Below are 22,433 nucleotides of genomic sequence, written 5' to 3'. Positions count from 1 at the left end.
CCCTCTTCCTTAGAGTTCTTCCCTCTAAGATCAGCGGGCCCATCTCGCTGCCCCACGTGGTCCCCTCGTGGCCAGGAAGTGCCCATTCACCACCAAGTTTACTTCCAAACACTAGTTTACCATAGCATACTTAATTGTGTTTTCTGAAAGAAACACCTCGACCTCGTATATTGGCCCAAGCTATCTATAAACATACAAGAGAAAAGGGTCCCATATCATCAGGCCATTTATGGACACAGTACTTGGGGGAAAAAAACCTTGAAATTCTCTATCTTGTAAATGAAGAAAGTCCTCTGTAAGTGTTCTTGTTGAATTATAGCTGACAACAGCACGGACAGCCCAGTCACGCCATGGAATTCTTCCCAGATCCAGTTTCATAATTCACCCTCTCCCTTGTGGCCTCTATTATTACATTTAGAAGACTTTTCTTAATAAGGGTCACTTTTGGGTTCCTAATTGGGGATGTGAGAGGGAAGGAGTTTAATGGCTATTCCAGGACTCGTGACATTGTAGGAAACAAACGCTGGATTTTAAACCTCAAACCTTAGCACTGAGTGCAGCTTCCACCAGACACTAAATATGCTGTCCTGGGAAAGCTGCTTGTGTTCTATGAGCCTCAGTGTTTTCAACTGTCAGTTAGTCAACAGGTTTGGTCATTTGCAATTATTTTTATTATTTTCTAAAGTCCCCTTTAGGTATTGTGAGAAATGGATGGATGGATGGATGGACAGATAGAAAAAATATGGATGGGTGGGCAGATCAATGGATNTTTGCAATTATTTTTATTATTTTCTAAAGTCCCCTTTAGGTATTGTGAGAAATGGATGGATGGATGGATGGATGGACAGATAGAAAAAATATGGATGGGTGGGCAGATCAATGGATATGCTGTGGGCTGAACTATGTCTCCTCGAAATCCATTTGTTGATGTCTTAACCCCCAGTAGCTCAGAATGTGGCTGTATTTGGACACAGGGTCTTTAAACAGGTAATGAAGATATGATGAGGTCATATGGGTGGCCCCTAATCTGTTAGGACTAGTGTCCTTATAAGAAAAGGAAATTAAGACAAACACACACAGAGGGAAGATGGCCATTTCTAAGCTGAGGACAGTGCCCTTAAAAAAAAAAAAGTCAACCCTGTTGCCACGTTGATCTCAGACTTGTAGCTTCCAGAACTGTGAGGAAATAAATTTCTATTGTTTAAATCACTCAGTCTATGATACTTTGTTATGGCAGCCCTAGGAAACTAGCATAGGTAGATGGATGGACGGATGGATAGATAGACAGACAGACAGACAGAAGATAATCCCAACCAGAGAGACCCATTGTTAGTAAGATTCTGGTGTTTAAAGTGAACAAACCAAGTAAGAAGCATCCCTTTTTGTAATGCTATCCTGGCAGAGTCAACAATTTCTGTATAGATGTGCTATGTTTATNTAGCATAGGTAGATGGATGGACGGATGGATAGATAGACAGACAGACAGACAGAAGATAATCCCAACCAGAGAAACCCATTGTTAGTAAGATTCTGGTGTTTAAAGTGAACAAACCAAGTAAGAAGCAACCCTTTTTGTAATGCTATCCTGGCATCAACAATTTCTGTACAGATGTGCTACGTTTATAAAGATTTTGGTTGCACTTTCAAAATATAGAAAGATAGCTAAGAACTCCACATCTCCACTTTGTCAAGCCACCAACTCTTTCCATAAGCTCATGACAAAATTATGAAAATAGGAGACTCCAGAGTCATGTAAACTCTTTATTGCCCACTGGACCTTGGGCCTGAGCCTTAGCTGATGTAGGCGGATCTGCTGATCTGGGCTGCACATGTACACAGAAAGGACTTCTGTTGCCCGGAAGCCTTGAGCAGCACAGACCAAAAGCAGTAGAGAAGCCAACTTGGCCTCCTCCCTAAGGCTTACATTTTCAACTGGTAGCCTAAGGTCTAGCAACTTGAAAAACTCAGGAAGAATGAACCCAAAGAACAAGAGGAACAAGAGCTCTCCTCCCTGGGGATGAGAGCAGCTGGCCTGAGTCATCCTTCCCTGTGCCCTACCCTGTTGCTGCTTGGCCTTCCCAGAACAGGATGCTCCCACACGTAATGCAGTCCCAAGCTCTTCGTACCCCTCCAGAGGTCTGGGAGCAAGATTCCAAATGTGAGGAAAAGGATCCAAGAAAGAAAGCCAGAGTCAAATGACATAAATATATAAATGTCTTTAAACTCCCCTAAAATCTCCCCCTTGACATGGATCACACTCCTTTTTCCCAATCATGGAGCTGTGAGAGGGGAGTAGATAACATAGAGAACAATCTGGAAAAAGCATTTTATGAATGCAAATAAGAGGTCATTACAAAGAGGTTTCATTACCAAGATATCTACGTTCCTTCATTAGCAAGGATTCAGTGCATCTCGATGCCAGGCACTGTTCCAGGTGTTCATCCCACCAGAGCTGACGTTCTGGCCCTGGTAAAGGATGTGAGAATAAAGTGTGGCACCTCAGAGCCTGGCAATAATTAATCGTCTTACCTCTCTTCTGGACTCCACTGCCTCTTTTTTGACTCATTCTTTTTGTGTTGTCTGACATTGGTATCCTCTGTCCATCTTTCCCTTTGAAGTCCTCTGGGAACAAGGCTATGCTTCATTCACTGCTGGGCTGTCAGTAGCTGCTAGCCCAACACCTACTCACCTACTCAGTTGGTTAAATGTTTGTGGAAGGAAGAAAGGGAGGGAGGAGGCGAATGTCTCATGGCTTGTTTCTGAAGACTTCTTACCTGTTCAAGGAAGAATTAACTTTCAATGATTATTGGTTATACATTTTGAACTCTCCACCTCACAACTGCCGTATGTTTATACTATGGACCAACCCAACAGAAATGGACTTAAACTTTAAATGTGTCTTTTGCAGAGCAAAGAATAAATCAGCAAGCGGCTCTCAGAAATAAGCCCCACCACCATATCACCAAGAGTGACGGTCTCAGCAGCAGCACAGTCAGGTCTTGGACACTACATGTCCTTAATGTGGGAGACATTCATTGCAGGAGCCTTCCCAAGTGTTATTTTCACAAGCAATCAGATTAATATGGGGGATTTTCCTTGCATTTGTTTGGAAACCTTGTATCCTGATATAGAACATTCAAACTCTACCCCTTACAAATAAGCTACAGCCTTTCCTCTCAGTTGTCCCTTGGCCTTCAATATCATCCCAGCTGAAGCAACAAGTATGCTTAATTTTGTTTTGTTGTCCTTCTAATACAGAAAGCACTTTAGGTCAAGAAACTGAGAGAACGCGAATGCTGACCCTACGTGTCTTTGGCTATTTGTGGTTTCCTACGTACTTACCCTAGTGTGGACCTCCCCTCTTCATTCCCTTACCCCCCCAGGCCCTTAGGATTAAACCAAAGTATTGTTCAAGCCTTAAAGGAACTGCTTCTTTCCTTACTTAAAGCCATGAGAGGCCGACCAGGTTTCAACAACCACTGAATTCCAGGAGGAGTAAACATTTCCCAATCACAAGCCGGAGGGGTCTTCCTGGGGCCATCAGGCGCAATGCTGCCTCCTCAGAGGCCCACGGGCCACCCAAGATGGCTGCTTGTCTATGTCATCCTTTTCTTTTTCCAGCCAACTGTCTTTGAAAGAAAGAAAAAGAAAAGGTCCCTTTGAACGCATCCATTTCTTTCCCAAATATTCCGTTCAATGAATTCCTTATTAGGCCAAACCCAATGCTCTGAAGTATGTGCCGAGCACGGCATTCTGCACAAAAGGGGTCTGAAAAGAGCCAGTGGTGAGCATGAGGAAAGCACACGCGAAAGGACTCGGCGAGGAGGTTCCCATCGGCGGCTGGGGGTCCACCACTGCCTCCCTGTTTGCGGATCTGGGCTGAGCTATGCATCACATTGTTCATGTAAAGAAAAAGCGGCTGTTCTCCCTGAGTGCCCCTTCCCTGCTCCCAATGGCTGCGATCAACAGCCCCAAGACCCTAATTGCCACAGCCTATTAGAAATAATGAGACTTCCATGGCAGAAGCCAAGGGTAAAAGCGACATCTCACAACACGAAAGGTTAATATCAACATATACTGCCAGTGAGTGCAAAGGGCACGTCAATTGGTGGCTCATTACCGCGGGCTGACCCATGGGGAAAGTGTCATTCTGCAGAGAGGCTTTCTCAGGATGTGGCAGCAAAAGTTACAAAAGATAAGGACTTTCCTGTGGAACACGCTCAACTAATGAGAGCTGGAAATTGTTTGAAACATCCTGATGACCTCACAGATGGGGGATGCTGATTAAGGTGGCTACATGAGGCTCCTTTCTTGTCTGACAGCCCATTGAGAAGCTTTGGTGAGATGTGACTAACCGGCCGTGAAGGTGTCTCCATCTTCCCTGACATGGTCCATGCTTTGGGCAAAACAAACATGAAAAATAAGTCTAAACCGACATGCATGTTTGAGTTTAGTTTTCAGAGACATGTTTTGGGAAAAGAGCACTGGTGGGGCTGTGAGCTATGACTCCTTTATGGCAAAGGGGGTTTGTGACTACTTGTGTGACTAATCGCATGACTGCGCTGGGGGTGAGCCAACGGCAAATTTAGGTCTCGAACACTTGACAAAACAACTCTACTGTTCTGTGGGTGAAATTCTATGGCGCTTCATGTGTAATTAAATGAAAGTTTCACAAGAGTCTACACCTCACTCATTCAATGCTGATATGTGGCACAAAGAACGGGTTTTGCCACATCAAAATACATCCATGGAACAATAGGGAAATGAAACTGGGTTTTTGTCTGCTTTGCCAGACGTTTTCTGAGACAGACGTTCAAAGAAGAAACCCTGGAGTTCTCTTGACCTTCATTTCGAGCCTGAGACTCCGAAAAGAGATCACCATTATGGATGCCCTGCCCCTTTCTCATACTGCAGATAAGAATGAGGGTGAACCTCACACTGTTTGTCTTAACTCCTCTAGAAAAGCCGTAAGTAACGCCTGCCGGTTTACCACCTCACTTAAAATTGCAAGAATCACTCATGTCTTGCAAAAATTGTCAGATCTCAGAAAAAGAGCTTATCACTGACTTAAATAAGCTTAGACAAGGACTTTTATAATGAGATTTAGGAAAATTTTGTTCAAGCATTTCTAACTGGTTGTACTAGCTACAAATTGCTTTACGATAAATCACATAAAATACAGTGACTTAAACAACAACGAACTTTTATTATCTCACGTAGTTTCTGTGGGCAACCTCATTGCGTTGCAATAAGATGTTAACTAGAGCTGTGATATCGTGTGAAGGCTTGTCTGGGGCTGGAGGATTTGCTGCCAAGGTAGCTCACTCACATGTCTGGCAAATCAGTGCTGGTTGTATTCTGGAGGCCCTTCAATTCCTGCCACATCCTCTCTCTAGAGCTACTTGGGCGTCCTTACCACATGGCCACTAGCTTCCCCCAGAGTGATTATCCAAGAGAGAGAAAGATAGAAGCCACAACTTCTTTAATGACCTAGCCCCAGAAATCATGCACCATCATATCCACAATATCCTAGTGGTTACACAGCTCAGCCTATTTGATGTGGGAGGGGACTACCCATGGGGCAAGAATCTGTGGGAGCCATCTTGGAGACTATATACCACACCACTTTTTAAAATATTAAAAATTATCACACTGGTTAAAAAAATATATAAGAAATATGATTGTTGATCTAATCAGCTATAATTCTACAAAGGAGACAAAACCAAAAAACAAAAAGTCCTTGGTAAAATTTCTGAAGAAAATATATTCCATTCAACTAAAAAAAAAACTTTTGTACTAATGTATACCTAATTCTGTACCTGTAAAGCCAAAGTGAAGAGACGAAATAAGATATTATTCAAGAGAAGTTAATCTTGGTAGATTTTTAAAAAACAAAGTTTTTTTGAAACAATGCTTTTGATCTCAAGAGCAGGACTTTTGAACCTAAAGTATCTAGAAAATTTCATATTCTCCCTTTTTAAGTGCATATCCATGGAGTGGCTTACAATAATTTGCCAATGTGCCAAGCACAGAGAATTCAAGAGGAACAAGCTGGAGAAAATCAAAACTGGCTAATCCATTTTAGGGAGACATATATTCTTTAGGGGAATGGACTTGATAAACCTGCTGAGGAGCCCCTGTGAATATGGATGTGACCAAGGTTCATACATGTTCTATATATATTAGGACTACACTGATTGATAAAATGGATCAATACTTTGTCTCATAAAAGAAATTCTTATGTCTCATAAAAGAAATACTTGATGAACCAGTTTAGTGAATCGACTTTTCTTGTTTCTTTATAGAATACTATAGACTTCTTCACCTGCTTCAGTATTATCACAAAATTAGATACTCCATGCTTTAATTTATATAAAATTCCTATTTTCTGAATAAGAACCACAACTTTCTTAAACCTCTTTTCTTTTTGTCTCCCACCCCAACTTCTCTGACCTAAATAAATGGAGAGATATAGCATATTCAGAGATTAGAAAACTCTGTATTATTAAAATGGCAGCAGTGCCCAAATTCTCCCCAAGATTCAATGCAATTCCCATCAAAATTCCTACGGGCATTTTTGCAGAAACTGAGAAGCTAATTCTAAGATTCATATGGAACTTCAAAGAATCTAGAATAGCCAAAGCAATTTTAATAAGGAACAAAGTTGAAGAACCTATTCCACTTGATTTTAATACTTACAATAAAGTTACAGTGATTCCAACTGTTGGGTACTATTAAGGGATAGGTATATAGATCAATGGAAAAAAATAGAGTAAAAAAATAGACAAAGTGGGGCGCCTGGGTGGCACAGCGGTTGAGCGTCTGCCTTCGGCTCAGGGCGTTCCTGGCATTATGGGATCGAGCCCCACATCAGGCTCCCCCGCTATGAGCCTGCTTCTTCCTCTCCCCCCCCCCCTGCTTGTGTTCCCTCTCTCGCTGGCTGTCTCTATCTCTGTCGAATAAATAAATAAAATCTTAAAAAAAAAAAAAAAGACAAAGTGATTTTCGACAAAAATGCCAAGGCAATTCAATGGGGAAAGGAAAGTTTTTCCAATTAATGTTCAATGAACTAAGTAACCATATTTTATTTTATTTTTAAAAGATTTTATTTATTTATTCGAGAGAGAACAAACAGAGGGGAGAGGGAGAAGCAGGCTCCCCACTGAGCAGAAGTCCATGCAAGGCTTGATCCCAGGACCCTGAGGTCATGACCTGATCCAGAGGCAGACGCTTAACGACTGAACTGCCCAGGCACCCCCTAAGTATCCATATTTTTAAAATAAACATCAATCCTTAATGACCACAATACACAAAAATCAACTCAAAAAGTATCCTGTAACTTAATGTGTAGCCTGAAACTACAAAACTTCCAGAAAACACAGGAAATATTTAGACCTTAGGGCAGGCAAAGATTTCTTAAATATGACACCAAAAGCATTATCTGTAGAAGAAAGAATATTGATAACTAAACTTTACTAAAATCTAAACTTCTGGGGCACCTGGGTGGCACAGCGGTTAAGCGTCTGCCTTCGGCTCAGGGTGTCATCCCGGCGTTATGGGATCGAGCCCCACATCAGGCTCTTCCGCTATGAGCCTGCTTCTNTTCCTCTCCCACTCCCCCTGCTTGTGTTCCCTCTCTCGCTGGCTGTCTCTATCTCTGTCAAATAAATAAATAAAATCTTTAAAAAAAAAAAAAAAAAGAAGCTTCTGTGATAAGCTAAGTGGAGCCTGAACAGAGGTGGTAGCTGAAAGAATAAAAAGTATGTAAGAATTAATTCTAACGTAACATCAAATTGATATAGTGACTAACGTGAACTAGAGGAGAGAAAGAAGTCAAAGGGATTCCAAAGTGGCAAACCTGCTTGACTGGAAGGAACGGGAAGACGATTTTTAGACATTCAGAAGTCCAGAATAAAAGAATAGTTGAGAGGGATAAAAGAAGTGCTAACAACAAAGTGAAAAATAAATAAATAAATCTGGAATTGCATTCAAATTAATATTTTTGTTCGCAAAACAAAACACAACACCCCCTAAGAGAATGAAAAGCAAGCCACAGAGTGGTGGGAAATAGCTAACAACGGATTCATTTTCAGAATATATAAAGAATCAATATAAACCAGCATGAGAAAAACAGACAATCCAAGAGAAAAATGGCCTCAAACAGCACTTCACAGGATGATATGCAAATGGACAAAAATGAAAAGTTGCTCAACTTTGTTAATCATTGAGGAAATGCAAATTAAAACCCTGGTGAGGGGGCACATGGCTCAGTCAGTTAAGCATCTGCCTTCGGCTCAGGTCATGATCACAGAGTCCTGCTTAGCAGGGAGCCTGCTTTTCCTCCTTCTGCCCCCCCACTCCCACTAGTGCTCTCTCTCTTGCTCACTCTATTCTCTCTCTCTCTTAAATAAATAAAATCTTTAAAAAGATAAATTTTAAAAACCCTAATGAGATGACATTGCACACTCACCAAAATAACTAAAATGAAAAAATATAGGAAATACCACATATTGGCAAAAATAAAGACCAAATGGAATTTTCATACGTTGATGGTGGAAATGTAAGTCGGCAGAGACACTTTGGGAAACTGTTTGGTGATATCTACTAAAACTGAACATGTGCACGTCATGAGGCTCGCAATTCCACTCCTAGGCATGAACCCTAGGGAAATGCATATGTAACTCACACACACACACAAATCCCCAAAACCTTAAAAGAATATTCAAAGTAGCATTATTATTAACAGCCTGAAACTGGAAACCACCTAAATGTCCATCAACAATAGAATGGACTTTAAGAATTGTGGTATATTCACATAATGGAATATTATATAGTAATGAGATATTGGAATGATATTATAAATATGAAGTTGCATGGAAAAAGATAGCCACAAAACACAAATATGATTGCATTTATACGAAGTTCAAAAACAGGAAAAACTAATCTATTGTGTTAAAAATCAGGATTGTGCTATTCTTGGGGTGAAGGTTGGCAAGGACTTAGAAAAAAGCAGGAGGGGTGTACCTGAGGTGCTGGTAACATTCTGTTCCTTGGTCTTGGCCCTGACCAGGGTATGCCCTCTTGCTGAAAATTCCTTGAACTCTATGCTTTTTATTTGGTGCATTTTTCTGCGTTTCTGTTATACATTAATAAAAAATGTATCCCTGAAAAAGCAAGTTTGAGGGTTAGGTGATAGAATCAGAAATGATTATTTCTGTAGAAATACAGATGTTCGACAAACAGGAGATGTGGGTCTATGTTAGTAGTTGACAGGATGTTACTAGAGATAAATGTATGTGGGTCATTCATTACAACAGTCATAGATAATGACAAAGGGAAAGGAGGGAGAAGCTAAAGAAAGAATCTTGGGGAATGTTTACCCATAGGTGTTGGAAGGAGAAAAATGGAGAAAAACAAAGAGGTAGAAAAGGGTCAAGAAATGCATGCACATAAGACAAAGCAGAACAGTGCTTCAAAGAGGAAGGAGCAGCTCAGAGTAACAACAAATACGGCACAGTGGTTAAAACCATGGGCTTTGGAGCCAGAATTTCAAATCTTCCATTTCCTTATCGGCCAAATGGAGCTACAAATGGACACTACCACGTGGGGTTAGTTCATCTGAGCAGTGCTAGCATCCACTTATATAAAGAGTCCCAAGAAGTGTAGGAAAGGCTGCTGGATTTAGTAGTTAAGACTTGAAATGGAGCCATTTTTGGAGACTAATGGGAGAAGGGCGCAGAGGTATGGTAAGAAATTAAACACAGAAGAGTGTACCAGTGCTGAACAACCAGTGTCCCTAAGACTACAGGTGCATCTTCCAGCTTTCTAACATGACACCAAGGGTCTGGTCAACCTCTCCAGTCACCAAGGGCTCACTTGTACTCCAGACATGTGAATGAAGCTACAGGTTGGCCAGGGTCCCCATTAGACAGGGACCTCCAGGCATGTGGCCAAGGAAGAAACAGTGGTTTTCCAGGTTGACTGAGAAGTTTGAATGCAGCCATATCTATATTCTAGAAATAATGCCAGGGAGTAGGTCCAGATTAAGAAGGCTCCCCATTAAAAACCCATCCCAGGAAGGAGAGAGGAGGAGGAGTCCTAGACAACTGTACATAAGAGCCAACTTAACTGTTCTCTCTGAAGTTTCTTTTCCAGTGGTGCCATTGATTGGCAGCCCATGTGATGAAACTAAGTTTTGCTGTAACTACGTGTTAACATATTGATGTATTGATGTAAGTATTGATGTAACTAAGCATTGCTCCTGTCCTAATTTTCCTCTTATTTCCATGGGGCATCTCAGCCACTTACATCACTTCTTTCAAAAATGATCTTTGAATGAGATTCACTGAATTTCGCTGGTGCTTCTATGTTCTCTGTGAACAACCAAAAATGTCTTTTTTGGGTGCCTGGGTGGCTCAGTCAGTTAAGTATCTGCCTTTGGCTCAGGTTACAATCCCATGATCGAGTCCCACGTCAGTCTCCCTGCTCAGCAAGGAGCCCACTTCTCCCTCTGCCTGCCACTCCCCCTGCTTGTGCTGTCAAATAAGTAAATAAAATCTTTTTGAAAATGTCTTTTTATGGTATTGAATTCCTTAAAACTTCTTAGATTCATTGAAATTCCTACACCGTTCAGGAGGCTTTTGTCTCAGTGCTGATAGTAACAGGAAATAAACTGAAAATTAGAAGGAGCATCTTCATCCTGTATGCTGACAGAAGGATCCAAAGAAGCAAAAAAACACACACTGGATAATAGAAATTTGCTTTTCCTGAAAGGTATCATTTGTGTTTTTAGAAACCTTGCTGTTGCGAGAGTTAGGGCAGGCAGGTTATCCCAGTGATTTTGGACAAGTTCTTCAGGGTTTCAAGTAAGAGTAAGACAGGACCGTAGAGAACTCAAGAAGAAACCAGAAGAGATGATGTTATGAAGAAATTGCTACTCTGAACACTGAGCATAAATTCCTATATTTTTTCCAGAAAGTACCAGAGCCACAAATGATAAAACTTGTTTTAAGATGTCCTTTGACCTAAAAACCTCCTTCCTAAGAATTTAAGGAAGACGTTCAAGAGAGGCCAAACAAAAAGCTATATATGGTAAGACAATTTTGCAGTGTTATTTCTAATAGAAAAAAAAAAGTGGGAGTATAAAACAACCAATGGGACAAAGTTTTATAAAATAGGTTTTTAACAGAATAAGTATTAGTGACTTTTCAGAGGTAATTATGAAGTCTACAAACACACAGGGAAATGTTTTCCATATTTTAAAAATATAATAAGTTTTTAAAAAGGACATTAAAAATACACATACACTAATTGCTAACCTGTAAAAAATTATTTGAATGTTGGCAAGAAATGGAAAGGAATATGTAAAAATGAAAAGTTATGTTAAGATGAGATTACAAATGAATTTTTTTTTTCTTTTCTCAAAAATGTGTCAAGACTTCTTCTTCCAGGAAGATAGAATAGATGTACTTTTCCATTCTTCCCACTAAGTACAACTAAAAACCTTGCACAATATATATAAAGCAAACATAAGAAAACTCTGAAAGGTGGGGAGAAGAAGGCAGCCAGCTGGGGATGTTAAGACCCATGGAATAACATGGTGGTGGGTTCCATGGGTTTTCTTGGCTCTTCATATATCCCAGACTTGGATCCAAAGAGGCTGGTGGCCCAGAAACACCAACAGGCACAGACAAAACAAAACAAAACAAAAACAACAGAAGACTGCTCTCTTAAGCTAAAGGACTAGGAAAAGCGTGGCCTAGAAAGACAGAAAACTTTTAGACAATTTGGTTAATTATTGTTCTACTCCAACCAAACACCACAGAAAAAACTGTGGGCCCACCCTCACCCACACATGCAAAGGCTAAGTGAGAGCCGAGTCTTCCACCCTTGCCAGTTGTATCCAGGCTCCCAGAACTTCTGCTAGGTGGGTGTTAGAGAAGACCAGTACTCTCCTTCTCACTGGCCAATAGACAACATTCCCTCTCCCCCTTATGGGGAGCCTGGCTTTCCACTCCCACCTGAAGGTAACATGACCCCTGCCTCTTCCCTTCGAAGAGGTGTCAGAATCAGGTGGACAGTCAAGACTTTAATTACCACCCAGGGGTAATGAGGCCACCCTTACTGTAGTGTCACTAAAGACTACCCAGAGAGCTGGATGTCCCTCTCCTGCCCAGCAGCTATGAGGAGCCATCCTGCCAAGTGTGAATGAAAGCTAAGTGGGCACTCTGGACTTCTACCTCCATTGAAAGTAAGAGGACAGTGCTCTCCCCGACCTTCCTCTGCCAGAGTGATGTCAGAGAAAGCCAGCTACAACAGATCATTTAAATAAAATCCAGAGTCTCATAATTAGAAAATGTCCAGGTTTTAATAAAAAAATCACTCATCCTACCAAGTACCAGGAATATCTCTAACTCAATGAAAAAAAGACAATCAAGGTTGTCATAGGATGAGAAATTGATTAAAATTATCTGACAGATTTGAAAGCAGCCATATGTAATACCCAGAGCAGCCACTAAAAGTTATACAAGAGATACGCTTTCAAACACTATAGAAAAATCACTACGGAATTCTTTAAAATGTTCAAGTAACCCACAGAAGGGCACAAAAACAAAAAAACAGAGAAATTAGAAACAGAACGAACAGAAAGCAAAAAATAAAATGACAGACTTAAGCCCTAATAAGTCAATAATTACATGAAATGTATATGGTCTAACTACACCAAATAAAAGGCAGAGATTAACAGAGTAGATTTGAAAACATGACCCAACTATATTCTGTAAACAAAAAACACACTTCCAACATTATAAATGCAAGTTGAAAGTAAATTGCATGTAAGGTGTCACTAAACACCTATCAGAATGGCTAAAATAAAAAAAGAGCAATGATGCCAAACGCTGACAAGCATGTGGAGAAACTGAGTCACTCACCCATTACCAGTGAGAATGTAAAACGGCACAGCCACTCTGGAAACAATTTGGCAGTTTCTGAAGAAACTAAGCATTTCATTTTTTTTTAAAACTAAACACTTAATTTTCTTTTAAAACCAAACTATCACAAAAGTTAGCCATTGTACCCTTGGGCATTTAGCCCAGAAAAATGAAGACAGACATTTATACAAAAGTCTGTATACAAATATTTATAGCAACTTCACTCATAAAAGCCAAAAACTGGGGAAAACTCACATGTCCTTCAATAGATAATAGTTAAAAAAAAGAAATAAAACGCTGTGGTAAACCCATACCTGGGAATATTATTCAGCCATAAAAAGAAACAAACTAGTGGTACACACAATAACCTGGATGAATCTCTGGAGAATTACACTGAGTTGGAAGAGCCAATCCCAAGAGGTCACATACTGCATGATTCTGTTTATATGTCATTCCAAAATGACAAAATGACAGAACTGGAGAACAAATGAGTGATTGCCAGGGATTAAAGAGGGGATGAGGTGAGAGAGAAGGAGGCATGGACCTAAAACGGCAACAGGAGAGATCCTTGTGGTGATGGAATGTTCTGGATCTTGGCTGTATCGATGTCAATATCCTGGCTGTAGGACTGCCTTACAGTGTTCAAGATGTTATCTTTGGGAGAAACTGAGTAAGGAGCGCACAGGATCTCTCAGTATTCTTTCTTATAACTGCATGTGAATTTCTAATTGTCTCAAAATAAAAAGTGTTTTTTCATGTGTCACAGTCTTTTTTGTAGGAGACCCTTGATACTTGAGAAAGTCGGTCCAAATCTTCAGGAATCCCCAAATACCAGAAAACAGACCTGCTTGTACAGGTTCTCTCCCACAGCAGCCTTCCTGGAGAGTCACGCGTCCCCTGGGATACATCCTTGGTCCTCCCCACCACATTTTCAACTTGTGCTGGAGTTTTACCCTTGATGTTCATTTCCACAGTGGGATCCTTGTGTCCCGAGTCACTGTGCCCAAGAACAAATCAGGAGCCCTGGATGCTGCCTCAGGGGGCAGCAGATGCCAGGTCCTGGGCTGCTCAACGCCACACCTCAGTAAAACGCCAAACTGCTGCAAAGATCAGTGAGCACTGTGGTGCTAAATGTAGAGAGGCCAAGGGCACACCATGTCCTCTTTTTTTTTTTGCATGAATAAAATGGATCACTGGTGTCTATTCAGATGTGCCAAAGACATACATGATGCCTGGTAGAATTATTCAGAAGTGAAGCTAATGAAAGCCTTCCATTTATGACATAATTTTCTTAGTCTGAAGTTTGCCTGAATATTTCAGTGAAGAGCTACAGCCATGATCTTCATCTGACTCCATTTGACTTAGAAGTTAAACACTCCGGGAATGCGAGTGCAGCCGCTCTGGAAAACAGTATGGAGGTTCCTCCAAAAGTTGAAAATAGAGCTGCCTTACGACCCAGCAATTGCACTACTGGGTATTTAACCCAAAGATACAATGTAGTGATCCGAAGGGGCATCTGCACCCCCATGGTTATAGCAGCAATGTTCACAATAGCCAAACTATGGGAAGAGCCCAGATGTCCATCAACAGATGAATGGATAAAGAAGATGTGGTATATATATACAAGAAAATATTACACAGCCATCAAAACATGAAATCTTGCCATTTGCAACAATGTGGATAGAATTAGAAGGTATTATGCTAAGCGAAATAAGTCAATCAGAGAAAGACAATTATCATATGATCTCACTGATATGCGGAATTTAAGAAACAAGGCAGAGGATCATAGAGGAAAAGGGGAAAAAATGAAACAAGATAAAACCAGAGAGGGAGACGAACCATAAGAGACTCTTAATCTTAGGAGACAAACTGAGGGTTGCTGGAGGGGAGTTAGGTGGGGGGAGAGGGTGGCTGAGTGATGGACAATGGGGAGGGTATGTGTTGTGGTGAGTGCTGGGTGCTGCGTAAGACTGATGAATCACAGACCTGTACCCCTGAAACAAATAACACATTATATATTAATTAAAAAATAATAATTTAAAAAAATAAAAAAGAGCAAGCATAAAAAAATAAAAAGAAGTTAAACATTCATCACACCTCTCTAAAAGCTCCTAAGGTATTGTCTTAGCTCAGGCTGCTAAAACAAAAACGCCAGACACAGGCTGGCTGATAGACCATAGAAATGTATTTCTCCCAGTTCTAGAGACCAAAGTGGCAGCGTGGTTGGTTTTTGGTGAGGGCCCACTTCCTGGGTTATCCAGACAGCTGCCCTCTCCCTGTAACTTCAAGCGGTGGAAGGGACTGGAGCACTCTCTCGGGTTTCTTTTATAAGGACACTCATCCTGTGTCACTTGCTTGGTGATTATTTTTACAAAAGAATAACCAGGAGCAGTGCCTTGCCACTGTCCAAACGGCACCATAACAACCAGAGGGCTGAGACACTCTGGAAGCAATCGGGAAAGAAAAAGAATGAATCTACCTATGGAGTCAGACCGACGAGGCAGGGGTCCTTGGCAAGAGCAGGATCAAAAAGACCGCTTAGCTGGCACCTGGTGCAGCTGTCCAAGGGGCCCGGGGGCTGTCAGTGGCTGAAGGCCCTCTGAGCACCTCCCCCAGTGAAGTCCCAGCTGGACTCCAGAGCTGTTTTTTTAACCCTAACAAGATCTGTCATTAAACGTTACTGGAGCCTGACTTTGCCTCTTTCCCTCCAGGCCCTGCAAGTGGGGGTCAAAGGTCACATCATCCTTCAACACAGGCTCCTGGGCCCCAGCTTTTGTTCACCAGGCCTCACAGGGATGATGGGCAATCACCCTCCCGGCCCTTGGAGGCCACAGAAGAAATCAGCGAACCATGGTCCTTAACGAACTGGGCCCCTCCAAGGCCAGCCAGCAACAACCACTTATGATATTTACAGCCTTCTGTCTGCACAGATTAAACACAGGGAACAAAAAATGGAACTCCTTTGTCTGGTAAACTGATGTCATTCCTTGTTAAGGCAATTGAGAACAAACCTCGATTTTGTTGGGGAATAACGTTTGCTTCTAAAGACAGTCTTGGATGAGGATAGGAGCATTTCTGGGGACAAGGACATCTTGTACAATATTATTAATAAGTGACTGTGTTCTGATAATTTCATAAACACTTCAGCTGTATTGTTTTCTAGCAACAGAATATACTTTGGCCAAGGGCACTATTTCTCACTTGTTCTTTGGCAATTAGTGCTGTAAACAGATACCTTGTGGGCACGTTCCTCAGCAGAGAATCAATACCAAAGCAAAAGCAACAAGATCTTGGCAGCTCGAGTTATCACTTTTTGTTTGAAATGTGGACATTTTTCTAAAAGTCCCTTGGGGCTTTGGGTGCTGAGGTTGAGGGAACTGTTCAGTTCACTGTCTGCAATATGAGAACTTATTGGTATAGGGACAATACGTTTTGGCAGAGAAACCCTTTTCTTTTTCCAGAGAAAGCATACACATGAACCCAATATGTCCATTTAAACCCAGGAGTGCTTTGAGCTCGCCTGACCCGCAACCCTGCTTCCCATGCCCACCCCAACCCCACTGCCCCCACCCATAGGTGTCCTCTGAAGAGGATCTGTAGAACACAGCTAAACCACACATCTGTCAACTGTGTCTGGAACTAGTTGTCAGAAGACCTGGATGCCTAACCGATCTTCAAGGCTTCATGAGCTGGGGAGAGCTCCATGGTCTCACTGCGACCGGCTTTCTCATCTAGTAAATGTGACTTCCTTATTCCACTTGCCCAATGAGGCTGTAAACAGTACTGAATAGCAAGGACAAAATGCTGATAAGCCCATGGTACCCCACCCCTGAGGTGTGGGGGTTACTGCTCATAATGGTTGTTGTATAAAATAACTTGAGACGTGATTCACTTATCACATAACTTGCCCATTGAAAGTGTACAACTCAACGGCTTCTGTATATTCTATAACCATCAGCATAGTCACTATCAGAACGTTTTCCTCACTCCAGAAAGAAACCCCGTACTCACTGGTGGTCACTCCCCATTTCTCCCCATCCCACATGCTGCCTTAAGCAACCACCAATCTACTTTCAGTCTACATAGATTTGCCAATTCAGAACATTTCATATAAATGGAATCAGAAAATATGTGATCCATTGCGACTAGCTTTTATCACTTAGCATGTTTTCAAGGTTCATCACTACTTCATGTCTTTTTATTGCAGAATAATCCATTGTGTGGATGTATGCAGTTTGTTTCACTGAAGGACATTTGAATTGTTTCCATGTTTGAGCTATTACGAATAATGCTGCTATGAACATTAAAAATGTGAACAAGGTTTTGTTTTTGTTTTTGTGGACATGTATTTTCATTTCCCTTGGCTATATACCTAGGTGTAGACATGCAGGGTCACATGGTAACTCTATGCTTAATCTTTTGAGGAGCTGGACTGTCTTCCAAAAGAGCTGCACCATTTTCCATTCCCACCAGCCGTGTGTGACGGGTGCAGTCTCTCCACATCCTTACTGACACCTGCTAGTATCTGTCTCTGACTCTAGCCATCCTATAGATGAGATAAAGTGGTATCTCATTGTGATTTTGACTTGCATTTCCCTGATGGCTAGGGATGTTTGGTATGTTTTCATGTGTTCAATAATGGGTCTTTATGTTTACTGTTTCCTTTATCCAAAATACCATCCTATACACTACCCAGGATAATGGCAGGCAATCTAATGGTGGAAGATGTCCAGATACACAGAACTCTGCAGGCATCCATTGTTTTCTGTGTCTGCCAATTGTACTCCTTATTTGAAGACTTGAAATATTTTTACTTAAATTATGAAAACAATCTATCTCTCCCACCATCCCCCCACCCCGTATTCCACTTACTTCATTACTATGCCTTAAATTGGGCCAAACTGTTGCAACAAAGCTTTTTCTACAAAATTCTCTGAAAAAAAGATGAGCTCCAAAACCTAGCCAATAACTTAGTTTTTCAGTAAATCCTAGCATACCAAGTCATCTGAATTTCACCAGGTGCTACTCTATCCAGCCCTAGAGGGTATGTTTCATGTTGTCATCTGTGTGCCTGGAGGCCCCTGGAGCTGGGCGGTGCTCACCCTGTGAGGCAGCTCTCCTTCCCCCGCCCCCATCCCCAACCCTGAAACACACACCTTTAATGGGAAGTGTCCTTGGGAGTTGTTGTTTAGCCAATCATGGGAGTGATTTGCACTGACCTAAAGGGCATCTGCAAGTAGCCAAGTCAGGAGAAGAACAGAGTGACAGTGGCCAGCTGGATCTGTTCTGACTATCTAAACGTTGATTTCACAGACTTGCCTAGAGCAATGGTCACCCCCAACATCTAAAGAAAGCTCTTCCTCAGTCACAGCTGGGTACTAAAGGCAGCTCTGAACAGCAGTTAGGAGTAAGAGCTCATTCTGGTACCCAAGGAGTCTTCATCCAAACATCTCCCCCTGCGCACCAGCTCTGTGTTGTTACAGAGACTGCTTTATCACTCTAAGTCTGTTTCCTCACTTGTAAAACTATCAATATCTTGCTCAAAGAGCTGTGAGAATGAATAGAACACTGTTTAATCCACATTTCACAGAGTGCTTAGAAATGGGAATACTAGAAGGAGAACAAAGAAAGGAACAGAAGATATATTTGAAGTACTAATGGCTGAGAAATTCTCAAAATTAATGGCAGACACCAAACCACAGAGCCGGAAAGCCCAAAGAACACCAAGGAAGATAAATACACAAAAATCTATACCCATACATATCAAACAACAGTAAATCAAAGACCAAGGGAAAATTTTGAATGAAGAAAGAAAAGAACACTTGACCTGTAGAGGAACAAAGATAAGAATTACACTGCACTTCTCTTCAGGAACCATGTGAGCAAGAAGACAGTGGAGTGAAATATTTAGTGTTGAAGGAGAAACCATCAACCTAGAATTCTATACCCAGTGAAACTGTCACTGGATCTACAAAGAACTCTCAATACTGAGCAATAAGAAAAGAGCAATCCATTTTTAAAAAAACAAGCAAAAGATCTGAAAAGATACCTCACTAAATAAGATACGCAAACCTTAAATAAGCATATGAAAAGATGACATTATATGTCATTAGGGAATTGCAAATTAAAACAACAGTGAGATACCACTGCACACCTAAAATGATTAAATGGAAAAGTGGAAAAAAGTGGAAAAAACCTGACAGTACCAAATGTTCCACATGAATGCAAGATGTTAATAATAGGGAAACTAGGTTGGTGGGGAGGAATCATATATATGAGACCTCTCTATACTATTTGCTCAATTTTTCTGTAAATCTAAAACTCTTCTAAAAAATAAAGCTATTAAAAAATACAGGGTAAATTGAGGTCACATGGAACATTCACAGAGTGAAAGAATGATAAAGATCAAATAGGTTTAAAGCCAGAAGAGACCTTAGAATTGGTCATTTGTTCTTCCAATATTTATTGACCACTTACAGAGGGTCACTCTCTATGTCGGGCACTACAAGGACAATGAAAATAAGACAGCCCCGCCACAATATAATCTAAGTGGAAAACGTCAAATGAACCCATTTTTGATAAGTACTTCTGTATGCAGTAGAAGGTAGAGAGGATGGTCACAAAATTATTAACAGTAGTTATTTAGGGATGGGATTTTGTTCCTTTTTACTGGTTATTTCATGGTGTTTCATGACAAGCATGCTTTGCTTTGAAATAAGAAAATAAAATAAGAAAAGTCATTTCCCTCTTATTCTAAAGATGCCACCTCAGAGAGTGCTCCCAGGTGAAGGTGCATTTGGAGCCAGGACTGTGAAAGCATATGAAATGGAACAGGGTGGCTGGGACAAAGTCCTTCCTCATAGGAGAAGTGCATAGTAAGAGAAACAGTGCCCTGCACAGAAGTAATTTTGGTTTTCAAGAGGACAGATCCCAGTGGTTTCAAAGGCGGATTTCACTCAGTGGCAGCAACACTTGATCACCACAAATCACAGCCAAATTTGTGATCCTGATAGTTTTTGACACTCGTTAATTTCCACTAAGTTGTCTCCACCACAGTGTTTTCCGAAGGGTATTTTATAGAAAACTAGTCCCCAAGATATTAGTAGGTGGGTTTCTGGGGTTAAATGCTTTTGATAATACTGGATTGGATAAATAATTGTACAGTTATTTATAGCAGAACATATCAAAGCCTTTATTATCCTATGGTACAATGTGTGTTTCCAAAACAAAGTAAACAGTGCTTCCCAAATTTGTTTGAGAAAAAAAATCCACCACCCACCCACCCATCCCTTGCTGTATTCATTTGTTTTGTGGAGGCAAGAGCATTTCATAGTCTTGGTATCATCATTTGGTACCCGTTTTGAGAACTGTTACTCTGCCAAATGTCACATCAATGGTTCATGGGCCATGATTTATCTTGTCAGTATCCCTTCATATCTCCAGCAGCTAGCACACAGAAGGCTCTGCATAAGAATTTGTTAAATAAATGAATAAATGAATTTCATTAAGAAGAACTGATTCAGGTGCCTGGCTGGCTCAGCTGGCAGAGCATGCAACTCCTGATCTCAGGGTCATTAGTTCAAGTCCTGAGTGGGGCATAGAACTTACTTTAAAAAACAAAAAGAAAAGGAAAGGAAAAGAAAAACCAGTTTACCACAAAGTTCTACACTTCATGTATTTCTTCTGGGTTGTACTTTCACTGCCCTGCAAAGAAAATAAATCACCTAGAATCACAATGAACCACTCAATCTGGCCAGCCCATGGAGGCATGGAAGAAGTCAAAATCTGATCTCCTCACCAGGACTCTCTCTCTCCCAAGGGTTCTGCCACTTGTGAATGAAATTCTCTCCCCAGCTGAGAGTTAGGGACAAACCAAGGCAGATGGGTCTGTCGTTCATCTTACCATCCACTTTCAACAAATTCAACTTGCCTCCCAAGAGTCAATTGGAAAAGGCCTCCAAAGAAAACAGCCACTTGGATTATATGAGGTAACTGCATGACTGTCAAAGCAATAAAGCCTTGCCTTTTCCTTTTCCTCTTCTCCATCAAGAAGTTAGTGGGGACATGCTTTCCCCATGTAGCCTGGTAACAGCTGTGCCAGAGGATGGCTTGCACATGGATTAGAACCAACTAGAGTCAAGAAGAGGTCACCCACAGTCTTATAAAAAGGGGTACCCCTGGGGCTGACAAAGTGCATGTTCCCTCAAATACTTCCCTCCCTCCAAACACTCAGCCCCTGCAATACTTAATGTTCCTAGCTTCTGCAGGCTTCTGTCATTGAATGACCAAGGAGCTATTAGCCTCAATCTTTTTAGAGGCTGAAGTAGCTCGTTAGCCCTTCAAAATACAACAAAGGAAAACTGTTCGGCCAAAAGTTCAAGCCTAAATTTGAAAACTAAATACTTGAACTTATCACTGATGTTCACACGCTACAAAATTATAACTTTCTGTTTAAAAACCCTGCTGATTCAGGGCACCTGGGTGGCACAGCGGTTAAGCATCTGCCTTCGGCTCAGGGCGATCCCAGCGTTATGGGATCGAGCCCCACATCAGGCTCTTCTGCTATGAGCCTGCTTCTTACTCTCCCACTCCCCCTGCTTGTGTTCCCTCTCTCGCTGGCTGTCTCTATCTCTGTCGAATAAATAAATAAAATCTTTAAAAAAAATAAAAAAATAAAAATAAAAACCCTGATTAAAAAACAAAACAAAGCAAAACAAACAAACCCTACTGATTGTACTGTATTTTAGGCAAAATGCCTTTTAAGTCTAGAGCCATTTTAAACTCTCAGAACTTTACATATGCGAGGAAAGCAAACTGAAAGGGAAAGTTGCTAAGTTTACTCTTATTTCTAAGATTAATTTCAACCTCCCTAGTTTTCAGCACTCCTGCCATTGTCCAGACTACTAGATGCAGCTACAATGAGGGATTTCCTAAATCACACAGGAAACCTGGACTAAATTACTGCAGAGAATATGTGCCATTGCTAAGTTTGTGGTTTGCTTCACTGTGTTTAAAGCAAAGGTTATTAGACACTAATGCTGCACAGACTTTCTAAATATTCTGTATTGCTAATGACAGAGCCAGATGTGAACCATATCGGGAGAGACATGCGTGACAGTGTTTTCCTAAATGCTTGTGAGGAATTGTAATTTGAAAAGGGGGAAATTGCAGCTGTGTGGTGCCAGGATCATTTCTTCCAAATACCACTCTCATCAGGGCATTTTCTCCTCAGGGAGAGTTGGGGCTCCCTTTTGTGTGAAATCTAAAGACTGGTATTGAAGACCTCAGTCATTGGCCTGCCCTACCTTGAAGCTATCTAAAGGGAGCCCTGTGCCCCAGGACAACCTTTTTCCTCTCCTCCTATGTATTTGCTTAGGTGGCTAGCTCTGTCTGGAACCCATGGCTCTGACATCCTCCAGAACCTGGCTCAAACCTCATCATGTTCAAGGAGGCTCCCCTCTCCAGCCCCTCTTCAGGTTCATCATTCTTCTGTTTATTTGTCAT

Source organism: Ailuropoda melanoleuca, chromosome 4 (assembly GCF_002007445.2).
Source record: "Ailuropoda melanoleuca isolate Jingjing chromosome 4, ASM200744v2, whole genome shotgun sequence".
NCBI classification, from domain to species: domain Eukaryota; kingdom Metazoa; phylum Chordata; class Mammalia; order Carnivora; family Ursidae; genus Ailuropoda; species Ailuropoda melanoleuca.
Note: the sequence above shows the minus strand (reverse complement) of the source record.